Raw genomic sequence first — 17,976 nt, 5'->3', positions numbered from 1 at the left:
TATATGTGTATATATATATATATATATATGAAGAATTCAAATTTGAATGGCAAAAGGAAAATATACATATGCAAATATCCTTGATAAACTGCTGGCAATAAAAATATGATTGATGAAATATGAATCTAGGGAGGCTGTGTGGATATTAATAGATTCTGAAATTCCTGGATTTTCATTTAATAGCTTTCCATTCCTATGTGTCTAATTCATAAAACATGACTTTTATTTTTCATTTGCTTTAGAAAAATACAGTCCTCCTTGCCGTGCCCATGAAGATTCACTTGACTTGCTGATTCCTTAGGGTATAGATAAAAGGGTTCAGCATGGGAGCTATGGAGGTGTTTAGCACAGCCACCCCCTTACTCAAAGACACCCTGTCCTTTGCTGATGGATTCATATACATGAAAATGCAGCTGCCATAAGAGATGGAGATGACAATCATGTGGGAAGTACACATGAAAAAGGCCTTTGTCCTCTGAGTGGTAGAAGGGATCCTCAAAATTGTTCTGATGATATATGTGTAGGACAGAATTATTAATGCTAAAGTGAACAAGAGAATAAACACAGCACAGGAAAACCATACTATCTCTAGAAATTTGGTGTCTGAACAAGAAAGGTATAATAAGGGGAAATAATCACAATGAAAAAGGTCAATAACATTGGACTTACAGTAATCAAGTTGAAGGAAGAGCATTACTAATGGGAATATGGTTAAGAATGAAGCTACCAAGAGGCTAAGACAAGCAGTGTGCAGATTCTGTGATTCATGGTGGTCATGTAATGCAGCGGCTTGCAGATGGCAAAGTAACGGTCATAGGACATGTCAGCCAGAAGATAAAACTCAGTGACTCCCAAGAAAATGAAAAAAAAAAATAATAATAATAACTGAGCCATACAATCACTAAGAGATGGTTTTATCTCCTGTAATAATGGTGGCCAGGAACTTGGGTATACTGACAGTTCTGAATGAAATTTATGATAAGGAGACATTTCTGAGGAAGAAATACATGGGGGTCTGGAGGTGGATATCCAGCAGGGTCAGGGTGATAATGGTCAAGTTCCCAGTGATGCTGAGCATGTAGGTGATGAGCAGAAAGATAAAGCTCACAACCTGAAGTTGTGGGTCATCTGACAGCCCCAGGAGGATAAACTCTGTTATTTCTTGTAGTTTCTCATTTTTCTTCTTCTTCTTTTGAGTAACCTCCAGGAGAAAACACAAACAGAAAACACAGAAAAGGGGGTTATCCAAGTATAGCACTGGGATTTGGCTCTGAAAGGAAACCTACTATGCCCTGCTAACATAATTCAGGAGATTGTTTAAAAGTTAATGAAATAGATAACTTGTTTTGAAGTAAGTTTTTATGACATGTCAGATTTGTGTTTCACATAGAATGTTACTTTATAAAATCCCTAGTTTGCAAATTGGCATCAGGCTAAAAATATTTTTAAAAGTCTTATACAAACAACATATCCTTCACATGAAAAGCAAGGATTATAATCTATGTTTTTTCTTAACCTAGGAAATACAGGAAGAGAAAAGCTACCTCTTGACTCTTAAAAAGAGTCTCCACAGGATCCCCTCCTATTGGGATACTCTCTGTCTTTTCTTCAACCTCAGTAAATCATCCTATCCTAATGTCTGTCACCTAGTTTCTCATATAATGATTATTTCCTAGTGTAATATAGAAAAGGCAAAAGTGTCAGGAAAAAGGCCATTCAGTGCATATGTTTCAAAAAGGAAAATCATGGAAGATGAATCTTGAGTTATGTGACAGATTTCTAAGTTTTGAATCAAACTCACAATCACCTTCTCAACCTCCTACTCATGTGAAGCCCCAGATAATGGAATAAAGGAATCCTGGTCATGTATCTGTTTTGGTGGTCTTCTCAGATATTATTAGATAGTCAAGAGTAGAAAGGAGGCAGAGTGGCCATTAAGTATATTGGATCTGTGTCATGAGCTAAGAAAACCAAATTGTGTCAATATCTGGTTCTGCTCCTACTAAGTTGCTTCAGTCGTGTCTGACTCTGTAGGACCCCCAGATGGCAGCCCACCAGGCTCTCCGGTACCTGGGATTCTCCAGGCAAGAGTACTGCAGTGGCTTGCCATTTCCTTCTTCAATGCATGAAAGTGAATGTTAAAGTGAAATCGCTCAGTCTTGTCTGACTCTTAGTGACACCATGGACTGCAGCCTACCAGGGTCCTCCATCAATGGGATTTTCCAGGCCAGAGTACTGGAGTGGGGTGCCATTGCCTTCTTCATGTCAATATCTAAAATAAAACATTACTTTCAGGAGAACACTTTTTTCTTCCAAATCTCTCTATCTACATACTATTAGCATTCTCTCTCTATCTATATGTGTATATTCTGATTTTTACATTATATTTGTATTTTATCTACAATAATATTCCTTTAATAGAAATTCTATTTTGTCAGGCTACTAGTATAATCCATGAAAGAGCAATAAAGTCTTTATTTGTCTTCATAACTAACAGTAGCAGAAATCATTTAACCAGTTTATTTCAATATCTGAATCATTGACTACAGTAAAGTCTTTGACTATGTGGATCACAACAAACTGTGAAAAATTCTTAAAGAGATGGGAATACCAGACCATCTTACCTGTCTGTTGAGAAACCTGTATGCAGGTCAACAGGCAACAGTTAGAACCAGACATGGAACAATGGACTGGTTCCCAATTGGGAAAGGAATACATCAAGGCTGTATTTTGTCACCCTGCTTATTTCAATTCTATGCAGAGTGAAGTGAAGTGAAGTAACTCAGTTGTGTCTGACTCTTTGCCACCGCATGGACTGTAGCCTACAAGGCTCCTCCCTCCATGGGATTCTCCAGGCAAGAATACTGGAGTGGGTTGCCATTTCCTTCTCCAGGGGATCTTCCCAACTGAGGGATCGAACCCGGGTGTTCCTATTTGCAGACAGATGCTTTAACCTGTGAGCCACCAGGGAAACCCCAGAGTACATCATGTGAAACACCAGGCTGGATGATGCACAAACTGGAATCAAGATTGCCCAGAAAAATATCAACAACCTCAAATATGCAGATGATACCACTCTAATGGCAGAAAGTGAAGAGAAACTAAAGAGCCTCTGGATGAGGGTGAAAGAAGATAGTGAAAAAACTAGTTTAAAATTCAACATTTAAGAAATTAAGATCATGGCATCCAGTCCCATCAATTCATGGCAAATAGATGTGGAAACAGTGGAAGCAGTGACAGATTTTCTTTCTTGGGCTCCAAAATCACTAAGGACAATGACTGCCGCCATGAAATAAAAAGATGCTTGCTCCTTGGAAGAAAAGCTGTAACAATCATAGACAACATATTTAAAAGCAGAGATATAACTTTACCAAAATGGTCCATATAGTCAAAGCTATAGTTTTTTCAGTAGTCATGTATGAATGTGAGGGTTGGACCATAAGGAAGGCTGAGCACCCAAGAATTGATGCTTTCAAATGATGGTGCTGGAGAACACTCTTGAGAGTCCCTTGGACTGCAAGGAGATCAAAACAGTCAATCCTAAAGGAAATCAACCATTAATATTCAATGGAGGGACTGTTGGTGAATGAAGCAGCAATACTTTGGCCACCTAATGTGAAGAGCCAACTGATTGAAAAATACCCTAATGCTGGAAAAGATTGAAAGCAAAAGGAGAATGGGGCATCAGAGGGTGAGATGGTTAGATACCATCACTGACTCAATGGACAAGAATCTGAGCAATCTCTAGAAAATACTGAAGGACAGGGAAGCCTAACATGCTGCAGTCAATGGGGTGGCAAAAACCGGGACACTACTTAGTGACTGAATAACAACAACAATAACAAATTTCAATATCATTCATTTTGTGAATTCTCATTGATTTGTAGCTTTTACATTCTAGTGTCAGGATAGAACTTTTTACAATAGCATACTTAATTTCAAGGTGTGGGTTTGTTGATTTGTACTGTGTAATTTATTGTAACATTGTGAAAATTCTCACAATTTTTTTTTTTCTCTACAAACCTGAGCTCTCTTTTCATTTACTCCTCTGTATAGCAGAAAGTAGAGCTGCTGCTGATTTAGGGAAAATTCCAACTGAGGTCAATGGTGGCCAGTGCACTGGGAAAAAATGTGATGTTCACTTTAAAATGAACCTATGCTTTTGATAATCTTCAATGACTAGAGAAAAAAAGTTTAAGAGCATTTATAAGAAAAGCAAGCCTTACAAGCATAATTTCTTAGGCAAATGTATGGCAACTCAAGTATTTGATAGATATTTAAAATTTGAAAGTCATTGTTCTCAATGAACAATCCTCTGCAATTAACAGCTATTTATGACTCTAATCTGTAAATCATTTCTGGGGTGTGAGGTGTCAACGATTCCTGGGATGTTTTTGGTAATGTTATAAAGAATATATCCAAGTCTATAAGTCATCATTTCATACTTTCCTTACCAATGGCTCATTCACATTTTTTCTAGACCCAAGGATCTTAAGATAGCAACCTTCATGTTCCTTTATATCTCTTTCTTTTTAATGAATTCTAGGGTCTTGGATAGCTCAGTGTCAAATTAGGCTTGTGGAACTTTGAAAATGAAAATCAATCTATATAATAGCAAATATTTGCCATTGAGTTAAATAAAATTTGGGGTTAAATAAAATAACTGGAAATGATTTTTAGGACACATTTGCTATTTCATAGTAAATTATAAGAATGGCTTCTTTGAGAAAAGATCACCAGTATTCCCTAAATGCTACAATTTGAAAAAGCAACACTATGTAAACGTCTATTAGGGGTTGAGACATTGTTTTCCTTATTATCTAAATTGTGAGACATGGGTGGGAAGCTCCATAAATTCCACAATATAATTGGAAACAAAAGTTAGCTTCTCACATTCTCTATATGTACTGACTTTACTATTCCTAACTTTAAGACTCCTAAGAAGTCATAAGTAATGCTATGAACAAATATAAACTCAAAAGAGTTTGCACCATCAGTATTAATAAAGTTGCATACGTGCTCAGTCATGTCCAACTCTTTGCCAACTCTATGAACTTTAGCCCTCCAGGCCCCTCTATCCATGGGATTTCCCAGGCAAGAATACTGGAGTGAGTTGCTGTTTCCTCCTCCAGGGGATCTTTCCAACCCCAGATCAAGAACCTGGGTCTCTTGAATCTTCTGCACTGGCAGGTGGATTCTTTATCACTGAGCCACGTGTGGAGCTTTGGCATTATTACACAGAATTCCAATTATCTGTCTTTCCCTATTAATTAAGGATCTTTTTATTGGTGTTAGGTTTATAAGTTAGGATAATTTGTCATAGAAGAGAACAGAATATTGGTTAAATTTTATACCTTGGGTAATAGTTTGGATTTATAACAACCTTAATTTTTTTTCTAGAATGATTTCTTCCACTGCTGACTGCACTTGCTGACATCTAATACCATGTAAGAACTTCATTATGAATGTATTAAAAAATTCATAAGAAGAGTCAATTTAGATTACTTTCAGATTATTACCTTAAGACTATTTTTGAATAGTCCTAAAGTTAGTTCAGAATTCTGTTTTTCTGACTCCTCTGAAAAAAGGAAACTTTCGTTTTCTTAATGGAAAAGGGGAGTCAAATCAAATTAGTCAGATCAACACACAAACCCGTATGATTAGGAATAATGAAGGAAAAAAATATAATCATGTAAATCACTCTTAGAATGTGTGGGTTTCCATAGAGATATTATATTTCTCCCTAAATGTCTGTTTGTTAACTAGTATCTATATTTGAAGATAATTTTTAACCTAAACAGGAAAAGAAATTCTTATAAAAATATAGCATTGGGTCTTAATTTTAATTAATTTGTGTGAGATTATTGGGGATTTGCATTCCAAGAGGTCTGGATTAAAAATACATCTCTCTCTGAGTTATATGTTTTTTTCTTCCCCACTGTGAAAATGAGGATAATATTTCATAGAATTATTGTGATGGCTAACTTGTAAAAGTAAAATTAAATTATATAAAATTATAAAGCATGCATTCCCACACAGTAAATACTGTTCTCTTTATTATTCCTACAAATAAAATCAATTATTACATTTGAGGAAGATGGTCCCACTATAAAACAATAGCAACCAATTTGGAGGAAACTTATTTGAGAGACAATGCTGTTTATGTACTTATCTCATTGATCTCACTGACTCACTGAAATAACCTTTTGTTACCTTTGAAGAAACTGACAATGAGAGATTAATTATCATAAGCAAAAGCATACAGTTAGTTAAACATCAAATTGGAATTCTATACTATTTCCTTCTGAAACTGAAGCATGTGATACTTATCAGACATATATTCAATGAGCAGGACCAAACTCAGAATAATTTTCTGAAAATTAATTAATTAGTTTGACAAACAGGAAACTTAAACAGACTCATTCTTCAGAATCCTTGATATATACAAGAAGAAATGGCAACCCCAAATTATTCATTATTTATTTCACCTGATGAAATGCTAAGCTAAGGATTAATAAATCAGTGCTAAGAAAAGGAAAGATTGCATTGGCTTTTACTTTACAATCTTACCTCTATTTCTACAAATGCATCACATTAAGTGGCAGAAACTATTTAAAAATATTGGTAACTATTTCAAGTTTAGGTTAAGATATTCAGCATTTGTAAAAATACTCTATCTCAACACATTTGCACTTATTTTCTTTCTATAGCTATTTTTCTTTGATGCATTTTGCTTTGTAGCCATGGGAGCAAAAATGGTAAAGGATCAGTCAGTCAGCTCAGTCGCTCAGTCGTGTCCGACTCTTTGCGACACCATGAATCGCAGCACGCCAGGCCTCCCTGTCCATCACCAGCTCCCGGAATTCACTCAGACTCACGTCCATCGAGTCAGTGATGCCATCCAGCCATCTCATCCTCTGTTGTCCCCTTCTCCTCCTGCCCCCAATCCCTCCCAGCATCAGAGTCTTTTCCAATGAGTCAACTCTTTGCATGAGGTGGCCAAAGTACCGGAGTTTCAGCTTTAGACTCATTCCTTCCAAAGAAATACCAGGGCTGATCTCCTTCAGAATGGACTGGTTGGATCTCCTTGCAGGCCAAGGGACTCTCAAGAATCTTCTCCAACACCACAGTTCAAAAGCATCAATTCTTTGGTGCTCAGCCTTCTTCACAGTCCAACTCTCACATCCATACATGCCCACAGGAAAAACCATAGCTTTGACTAGACGGACATTTGTTGGCAAAGTAATGTCTCTGCTTTTCAATATGCTATCTAGGTTGGTCATAACTTTCCTTCCAAGGAGTAAGCGTGTTTTAATTTCATGGCTGCAGTCACCATCTGGTGAAGGGTAGCAAGATATTATTACTGTGGTTCTTTATGGACATGGTTTTTATATGGATTTTTAACCTGTATAAGCCACATGCAGTTTTATCACAACATATGCCCATGGTTCATGAGAAGTACTTCAGTGAATCAAATGTGCCAACAGAGCCAAGAGGAAAATACTCTAAGGATTATACATATGTTATTAATATTTGTACCACTATTGAATTAATAAACTTGGTGGACAATGTCTAAATAGATAGAAAAGCATGAGAAGTAGGGCAGAAACATATGGAAGATTTGCAAAATTTTTGGAAGAGCTTTTCTGAATTTGATACATCAGGATTTCCCTAAAGTATAGACATTTCTTGACCTTGCTGACTGAAATATTGGGATGAATGAATCTTATGTGTAAACACTACATTTCCTTTCTTGTGTAATAAAATGTCCCCATAAAGTGGCTCACTAAGCTACTAAGTATAAAATAAGTTATTCAAAAGATTAGAGAAAAATGAAAAGAAGAATGAGATACAGTATCATGCTCAGTGAATTCCCATAGAAGGCATGAGAGAAATAGATTAAATACATTTTAAAGCCTTCAATATGTTCCAAGAATTTTCACAGGTCATTTTCCCTTAATGGTGCTAATTAAGTATCTACTATCCAGAGGCCTCTTTTAGTTTGATTGGTGTGCTGAGTTCTTGTAAATAATAAAAGCATAAAACCTAGGAAATCTGCAAAAATTTACAATTCAGATTCCTTTAATCTAATTTTCTTTTAAAATAAATTTATTTATTTTAATTGGAAGCTAATTACTTTACAATATTGTATTGGTTTTGCCATACATCAACGTGAATCCACTATGGGTGTACACGTGTTCCTCATCCTGAACGCCCTCCCACTACCATCCCCATACCATCCCTCTGGGACATCCCAGTGCACCAGCCCCAAGCATCCTGTATCATGCATTGAACCTGGACTGGCAATTCATCTCACATAAGATATTATACATGTTTCAATGCCATTCTCCCAAATCATCCCACCCTCACCCTCTCCCACAGAGTCCAAAAGACTGTTCTATCCAGCTATGTCTCTTTTGCTGTCTCGCTTACAGGATTATCATTACCATATTTCTAAATTCCATATATATGCATTAGTATACTGTATTGGTGTTTTTCTTTCTGACTTAATTCACTCTGTATAATAGGCTCCAGTTTCATCCACCTCATTAGAACTGATTCAAATGTATTCTTTTTTATGGCTGAGTAATACTCCACTGTGTACATGTACCACTGCTTTCTTATCCATTCATCTGTGATGGACATCTAAGTTGTTTCCATGTCCTGGCTATTACAAACAGTGCTGTGGTGAACATTGGAGTACACGTGTCTCTTTCAATTCTGGTTTCCTCGGTCTGTGTGCCCAGCAGTGGGATTGTGGGGTCATATGGCAGTTCTATTTCCAGTTTTTAAAGGAATCTCCACACTGTTCTCCATAGTGGCTGTACTAGTTTGCATTCCCACCAACAGTGTAAGAGGGTTCCCTTTCTCCACACCCTCTCTAGCATTTATTGCTTGTAGATTTTTGGATCGCAGCCATTCTGATTGGTGTGAAATGGTACTTCATTGTGGTTTTTATTTGCATTTCTCTGATAATGAGTGATGTTGAGCATCTTTTCATGTGTTTGTTAGCCATCTGTATGTCTTCTTTGGAGAAATGTCTATTTAGTTCTTCAGCCCATTTTTTTATTGGTTCGCTTATTTTTCTGAAATTGAGCTGCAGGAGTTTCTTGTATATTTTTGAGATTAATCCTTTGTCAATTGCTTTGTTTGCTATTATTTTCGCCAATTCTGCAGGCTGTCTTTTCACCTTGTTTTAGTTGCCTTTGTTGTGCAGAAGCTTTTAATTTTCATTAGGTCCATTTGTTTATTTTTGCTTTTATTTGCAATGTTATGGGAGGTGGGTCCTAGAGGATCCTGCTGTGATTTATGTCAGAAAGTGTTTTGCCTATGTTTTCCTCTAGGAGTTTTATAGTTTCTGGTCTTATGTTTAGATCTTTCATCCATTTAGAGTTTATTTTTGTGTATGATGTTAGAAAGCATTCTAGTTTAATTCCTTTACAAGTGGTTGACCAGTTTTCCCAGCACCACTTGTTAAAAAGATTGTCTTTTCTCCATTCTATATACTTGCCTCCTTTGTCAAAGATAAGGTGTCCATAGGTGCGTGGATTTATCTCTGGGCTTTCTATTTTGTTCCATTGATCTATATTTCTGTCTTTGTGCCAGTACCATACTGTCTTGATGACTGTGGCTTTGTAGTAGAGCCTGAAGTCAGACAGGTTGATTCCTCCAGTTCCATACTTCTTTCTCAAGGTTACTTTGACTATTCGAGGTTTTTTGTATTTCCATACAAATTGTGACATTATTTGTTCTAGCTCTGTGAAAAATACCATTGGTAGCTTGATAGGGATTGCATTGAATCTTTGATTGCTTTGGGTAGTATACTCATTTTCACTATATTGATTCTTCCAATCCATGAACATGGTATATTTCTCCATCTATTAGTGTCCTCTTTGATTTCTTTCACCAGTGTTTTATGGTTTTCTATATATAGGTCTTTTATTTCTTTAGGTAGATATATTCCTAAGTATTTTATTCTTTTCATTGCAATGGTGAATGGAATTGTTTCCTTAATTTCTCTTTCTGTTTTCTCATCATTACTGTATAAGAATGCAAGGGATTTCTGTGTGTTGATCTTATATCCTGCAACTTTACTATATTAATTGATTAGCTCTATTAATTTTCTGGTGGAGTCTTTAGGGTTTTCTATGTAGAGGATCAGGTCATCTGCAAACAGTGAGAGTCTTAGTTCTTCATTTCCAATTTGGATTCCTTTTATTTCTTTTTCTGCTCTGATTGCTGTGGCCAAAACTTCCAAAACTGTGTTGAATAGTAGTGGTGAAAGTGCGCACCCTTGTCTTGTTCCTGACTTTAGGGGAAATGCTTTCAATTTTTCACCATTGAGGATAATGTTTGCTGTGGGTTTGTCATATATAGCTTTTATTATGTTGAGGTATGTTCCTTCTATTCCTGCTTTCTGGAGAGTTTTTATCATAAGTGGATATTGAATTTTGTCAAAGGCTTTCTCTGAATCTATTGAGATAATCATATGGTTTTTATTTTTCAGTGTGTTAATGTGGTGTATTACATTGATTGATTGGTGGATATTGAAGAATCCTTGCATCCCTGGGATACAGCCCACGTGGTCATGGTGTATGATCTTTTTAATGTGTTGTTGGATTCTGATTGCTAGAATTTTGTTAAGGATTTTTGCATCTATGTTCATCAGTGATATTGGCCTGTAGTTTTTTTTTGTTTGTTTTGTTTTGTTTTTGTGGCATCTTTGTCAGGTTTGGGTATTAGGGTGATGGTAGCCTCATAGAATGAATTTGGAAGTTTAACTTCCTCAACTCTTACTCAAACTCTTTCAATTTTCTGGAAGAGTTTGAGTAGGATATCTGTTAGCTCTTCTCTAAATTTTTGGTAGAATTCAGCTGTGAAGCCATCTGGACCCGGGTTTTTGTTTGCTGGACGATTTCTGATTACAGTTTCAATTTCCATGCTTGTGATGGGTCTGTTAAGATTTTATATTTCTTCCTGGCCCAGTTTGGAAAGTTGTACTTTTCTAAGAATTTGTCCATTTTTTCCAAGTTGTTAATTTTATTGGCATATAATTGCTGATAGTAGTCTCTTATGATCCTTTGTATTTCTGTGTTATCTGTTTTGATCTCTCCATTTTCATTTTTAATTTTATTGATTTGATTTTTCTCCCTTTGTTTCTTGATGAGTCTGGCTAATGGTTTGTCAGTTTTATTTACCCTCTCAAAGAACCAGCTTTTGGCTTTGTTGATTTTTGCTATGGTCACTTTTGTTTCTGTTGCATTTATTTCTGCCCTAATTTTTAAGATTTCTTTCCTTCTATGAACCCTGGGGTTCTTCATTTCTTCATTTTCTAGTTGCTTTAGGTGTAGTGTTGGGACAGGGGGTCCTAAGATGGTGGACGAATAGGACAGGAAGACCACTTTCTCCCCCAGAAATTCATCAATGGAACATTTGAACGCTGAGTAAATTCCACAAAACAGCTTCTGAATGCCAGCAGAGGACATCAGGCACCCAGAAAAGCAGCCCATTGTCCTTGAAAGGAGGTAGGAAAAAATATAAAAGATAAAAAGAGAGGCAAAAGAGGTAGGGATGGAGCTCCGTCCAGGGAAGGGAATCGTAAAAAAGAGAGAAGTTTCCAAACACCAGGAAACACTCTCACTGCCGAGTCTGTGGTGAGCCTTGGAACCATAGAGGGCAACATAACCAGGAGAAAAAATAAGTAAATAAAACCCACAGATTATGTGCCAAGGGTAACTCCCCCAGTGAAGAAGCAGTGCAGATGCCTGCATCCACCACTAGCAAGCTGGGGTTGGTCAAGGAGACATGGGCTACCTTGCTTAGAGTAAGGACCGGGTCTTAATGCTCCAAGGGCAGTCTGAGGGAACTAACTTGGACTAGCAAACCAGACTGTGGGATAGCCACCTCGCAAAAAGCACTAAGCTAAGACACCGTCAGGCCCACTCACAGAACAAAGGACTGAGCAGAGATAGCCCGGCCCAGACAGGCGAGGGCAGGCAGAGCCGAAAGGGGGCAATCACGGCCCCAGAGAGGCATCATCTACCAAACTGCAAGAAGGCTTTGTTGCTAACCAAGACTTTTTCAGATTCTGGACAGTCAACATCCTCCTGAGAAGATGTGCCGGTTGTACACCCAGCAAACCAAGCAGCAGGGACAGGGGAGGCCATAAGTCCCAGCGACCTTTAATCAAATTTTAGAAATGACCAAAAAAATCTCCACATCTTTTGACTCAATCATTGTTATTCGTTAAACAAACATTGAGAACCTGCTGTCTTAGGTACTATAGGACACTGTAGATACAATAGAATCAAAATAGATATGAACCCACCTTTAGTCAGCTTGCTGAGGAATCTCCAAACACAAATCTGAGGATAGACATCCTCAGTAAAGATTGAAGAGGCCCGCAGAGTCTCTAGGTGGACTGAGTAGTGATGGTTTCCCCTGAACAAATCCAGCTTTAAAAGACTGAGAGGTGGCTGTTTTATCAAATGTGTACATAACAACAAAAGTTTACAAGGAACATAAAGAAGAGAAAGTGATGCAAATAAAATGAATCTCAAAAAATAGACCCTAAGTAAATGTAAGTTTAAGAACACTTGACAAAGAATTCAAAGTAATTGTCATAGACATGAGTATTAAGTTCTGGAAAGTGGCAGTGTTTTAGTTATATTACAATTATTTTTAATTATTTGATTCTAAATATAATTTACTATGTATTTTTATGGAATTCACATATAAATTCTATAAAAATACATAATATCATGATCAATATTTACCTTCAACATATATATATTGAGTTTCACGGAAAAAAAAAAAAAAACTCTAAAAGTGCAATGCACGAGTACATATTATCTCTTTGGACTGAATTTCGTGTACTATCACACAGAATACATTGCTTCTTTACACCATAGGAAACTATCAGTTTTCACCTTGAAAATACATAGGAAATTACACACTCATTTTGAAACTCTACATTTGAAGTACAGTCTGGTACTTCATTGGATCCTTTCAGGGACTGATTTACAGAACTATAATGATCTTTTCACAATGAGCTTTGTCTTAAAGAAATATATTTCAATCTACAAAAATTCTGTAGGAGGAATAACTTTATAAAATGTCAATAAGCAATGCACTGGAAAAGCTTAGCTTGGAAGTAAAAGTAACAGATTGGGAAATATATTAACTGTCATGTGGCAGGTTACCAGAATAGATGGTTAGGAATTTCAGGATTTAACCTGATTGTTCTTTAAAGTGTCCTTTATTTTTGACCAAAAAAATATATATTGGCAGAAAAGACTGCTTTATAGACCATGTCTTTGGAGGCTTGTTTCACTTGCTGGTTTCTCAGGGTGTATTGAGAATAGCTATCCCTTTTGTCAATGATGTCTTTTCTTTGGGGAGGGATTAGCATACATGAAAATGAACCTTCCATTAGAGATGGAGATGACAATAATGTGAGAAGAAGTAGAGAAGGCCTTTTTTCTCTGACTGGCAGATGGAATTCTCAGAATAGTCCTGATAATGTATGTATAGGACAAAATCACTAATGCCAATGTGAATAGCAAACTAACCAAAGCAAAGTAAAAACCCATTACTTCTAGAAGCCATGTATCTGAACAAGACAATTGTAAAAGGGGGAAATAGTCACACAAAAATTGATCAATGACATTGGAAGCACACTAATCCAGCTGGAGGAGAAGCATAAGGGGTGAGAAAATGGTCAGAAACCCGCCCAGCCATGCACAGAGCACAAGCTGGTGGCAGAGTTTCCTGCTCATGATGGTTGTATAATACAGGGGCTTGCAGATGGCAACATATGACAATGGCAGTTAGAATGTAAAATTCAGTCACACCCCCTTGAAAATAGAGAAAAATAATTGGGCTGCACATTTGTAAGAAATAGTCCTGTCCTTGTTATGAGATGTCTATAGTTTTGGGACTCTGTGGGAGAGGGAGAGGGTGGGAAGATTTGGGAGAATGGCAATGAAACATGTAAAATATCATGTAGGAAACGAGTTGCCAGTCCAGGTTCGATGCACGATGCTGGATGCTTGGGGCTGGTGCACTGGGACGGCCCAGAGGGATGGTATGGGGAGGGAGGAGGGAGGAGGGTTCGGGATGGGGAACACATGTATACCTGTGGTGGATTCATTTTGATATTTGGCAAAACTAATACAATTATGTAAAGTTTAAAAATAAAATAAAATTGGAAGAATAAAAAAAAAAAAAAGAAATAGTCCTGTCCTTGATGATATTTGCCCCCAGAAATCTAGGGATGCACACAACAGTAGAGGAGACTTCTGAGAAAGAGAAATTTTGGAGGAAGAGATACATGGGCATCTGGAGATGGGAGTCCACCCAGGTTAGGGTGGTTGTAGTCAGGTTTCCCAGTGACACTTAATACATATGTGATAAATAAAAAGAGGAAAATCACAATATGAATATCAGGATCATCAGAATGGCCTAGGAGGACAAACTCTGTGGTCACTGTATGGTTCATTTTTCTCTCTCTTTTTTTTTTTTTCTTTTAAATATACTTAGGTGGAAAGTACATTAGAGTGAATAGATGAAAGGTATAATTCATTGTGACCAATATCATCATCATTAATGCAGTTCTAAAACTTTCTCTATAATTCATGTCAATGGTATTTTATTTTGATTATCTTATTTGCATTATTACTTAAAACATATTTCTGGATCCTGCTTTACATACTAATTCTATGATTCTAAATCTGGGAGATAATAGGAAATCTTCATACAGTAAATTGAATTATAGAGAGATGATAAGTGAAATAAATAAATGCTTTTTTGCTTTGTCCAATTAAATCATTGTAGTTTTGTTAGAATAATCCTATAAAATATACGTTTTTCTTTTTTTCTGTTATCTATTTGTTAGAAGATACTACCACCTAAAACAGAAATGGATGATCTCACTTCCTTCACAAGATCAAAATGAAACATAAAAATCTAAAGTAACAACCCAATACTTTTATGATACAAGAAATTAATGATTTATGTAGCAAATAAAATAACTGTTTAATGATGAAATAATTTAGTTACTAATTTTATTTTATTCATATTTATGAATGTAATTATAAAGATAATATGAGAATACTGTATATATTTTACATATGTATTTACAATAAATAGAATAACCTAATTATTTTAATAAGGGACATATTCACTTATTCAATGATTTGTCTTATAATTCCATTGAAATCCTTAATATTTGGCATACAAGACCACCTGACCTGCCTCTTGAGAAATCTGTATGCAGATCAGGAAGCAACAGTTAGAAATGGACAGGGAACAACAGACTGGTTCCAAATAGGAAAAGGAGTACGTCAGAGCTGTATACTATCCCCCCGCTTATTTAACTTATATGCAGAGTACACCATGAGAAACACTAGACTGGAAGAAACACAAGCTGGAATCAAGATTGCCGGGAGAAATATCAATAACTTCAGATATGCTGATGATACCACCCTTATGGCAGAAAGTGAAGAGGAACTAAAAAGTCTCTTGATGAAAGTGAAAGTGGAGAGTGAAAAAGTTGGCTTAAAGCTCAACATTCAGAAAACGAAGATCATGGCATCCAGTCCCATCACTTCATGGGAAATAGATGGGGAAACAGTGTAAATAGTGTCAGACTTTATTTTGGGGGGCTCCAAAATCACTGCAGATGGTGATTGCAGCCATGAAATTAAAAGATGCTTACTCCTTGGAAGGAAAGTTATGACCAACCTAGATAGCATATTCAAAAGCAGAGACATTACTTTGCCAATAAAGGTCTGTCTAGTCAAAGCTATGGTTTTTTCCTGTGGTCATGTATGGATGTGAGAGCTGGACTGTGAAGAAGGCTGAGTGCTGAAGAATTGATGCTTTGCACTGTGGTGTTGGAGAAGACTCTTGAGAGTCCCTTGGCCTGCTAGGAGATCCAACCAGTCCATTCTGAAGGAGATCAGGCCTGGGATTTCTTTGGAGGAAATGATGCTGAAGCTGAAACTCCAGTACTTTGGCCACCTCATGCGAAGAGTTGACTCATTGGAAAAGACTCTGATGCTGGGAGGGATTGGGGGCAGGAGGAGAAGGGGACGACAGAGGATGAGATGGCTGGATGGCATCACTGACTCGATGGATGTGAGTCTGAGTGAACTCCAGGAGTTGGTGATGGACAGGGAGGCCTGGCGTGCTACAATTCATGGGGTCGTGAAGAGTCGGACACGACTGAGGGACTGAACTGAACTGAACTCAACTGATGATGTGCTAGGAATGTACATGTGGAAACAGTTTTATGCTTTAGCTTAAAATGATATGCAGTATTTATATACTTTTCATTTTGCACCGAAGCATAAATTGAAAACTCCTTGCCTCAGATCTTAGCAGCTCTGTTACCCATATTGTAGCCCAGTGCATTTTCTGCTTGAATATCATTGTCTCTTAGCTATTAAGCTTTATGAAAAAAGGTTTTATTCCCTTGTAGTTCTGCTCCACATTTTTCATGTGCATGAGAAGACTGATTCAAAGGGATATTCCAGATATGTATAGCAAAGCCTCTCCTATTTATTCACACGTCTTTAGTTACTTCCCAGCTCTGCTGCATATATCTTTCTGTGTATTTGGTTTGCTAAAAATTGTGAAAACTCCCTTTTCCTTATTTCATATATTCATACTTCTGCTATTAATAATAGAATTCAAAATCATTGCTTCTCTGCTAGACACTATCAAATGTCGCAGTAATCAAATTGGATTTTTTTTCTCTGTTTTATGATGATTCATGAGAATAGAAATGTTCATAAACCTTAAGAAGATGTAGAAATATACTATCCTCTTCAGTAACATCGGTCTAGAAGTTTAAGGGAGAAATATTTACAGAAAGAATTGTAAGGGATATGGAAACATTTAGTTTTACAAGTATAGATTCTAGGACTAGGATCTGGGGTCCCTCTGGTTGCACTGAAAGCCAAATACTCAAATCTAGTTGTTTTGACCTATGAATAAAGACATGTGTTGATCTCCTAGGAACAAAGTCCAGGCTACATCTGTGTTATGCTGTGGACCATGGGGGATTTCTGGAAGACACACTTGGTGTTCTCAGTAACCTTCTGACTCTCCTTTATAGCAATCTCCCTTGAGAATGGTTATGTTCATCCCACAGAAGACCTCAATGATGACATCTACAAAATGATCATTTTCATTAATCACAATTATTTATCTCATGAGTAATAAAATAGATGTAAAATCTTACAAAATAACACTCTTAACCTATTTTATTTTTAATTTTTATATATGAAAATTTTCTACATATACAATTTTTTTGCTTATCCTTTGACTTTATTACTTTTGGCATTTCACAAAACAAGGTTATTTCACATTTCTAAGTTATATGATAACTATTATAATGCACATAATGTCCTCACAGTTTTTAAAAATTGCTGTTACGTGGGTTAACTGAGTCCTCACTATCAATAGCAATATTTAATTGCAGTGTCAATTTTGTCCATCTTATTGTTCATCTTGGCCTTTGCATGTCTTTATCATGTCTTAGACATACTAGTGAGAAATATCACGAAATACAATCTTTTGTTTCTTTCAGGTTCTAGTCAGTGAATTATTGTTCTTTATTTCCTTTGTTGTTGTTTTTATTTTTCCCCAAGACTTTGATAGTGAAAATTATATGTAATCAGCTAATAATATGCCATACATTGTTATATAATTATTAATATATAAGTAACACATATCATATAATAGCTACTTTATATTAAATACAGTTAGATATTTCAATGAAATAACTTTATTTAATATAAAGAATGCAGTATTGAATTAATATAATAAAATAATAATAGAGTCACTAATGCAGAACTATATCACTGCTGGGGGGAACTCTGTATGAGAATTATTTACAGGATGAGAGGCATTAGGAAAGAGTACAAAGAAAAGTAAAAGAAAATAGCATAACTCGTATCTGTGACAGAA

General features: G+C 36.4%; 2 pseudogenes; both read right to left on the bottom strand.

Moving 5' to 3' along the window:
* Window positions 1-277: 277 nt before the first annotated feature.
* LOC113893480 lies at window positions 278-822 on the bottom strand (annotated as a pseudogene).
* A 12,522-nt stretch (window positions 823-13,344) lies between these two features.
* On the bottom strand, window positions 13,345-14,334 carry LOC113893479 (annotated as a pseudogene).
* Window positions 14,335-17,976: the final 3,642 nt, after the last annotated feature.

Source organism: Bos indicus x Bos taurus, chromosome 5, assembly GCF_003369695.1.
Source record: "Bos indicus x Bos taurus breed Angus x Brahman F1 hybrid chromosome 5, Bos_hybrid_MaternalHap_v2.0, whole genome shotgun sequence".
In the NCBI taxonomy this organism is placed as follows: Eukaryota; Metazoa; Chordata; class Mammalia; order Artiodactyla; family Bovidae; genus Bos; species Bos indicus x Bos taurus.
The sequence above is the reverse complement of the archived record's forward strand: the minus strand, read 5'-3'. Positions and strand labels throughout refer to the sequence as shown.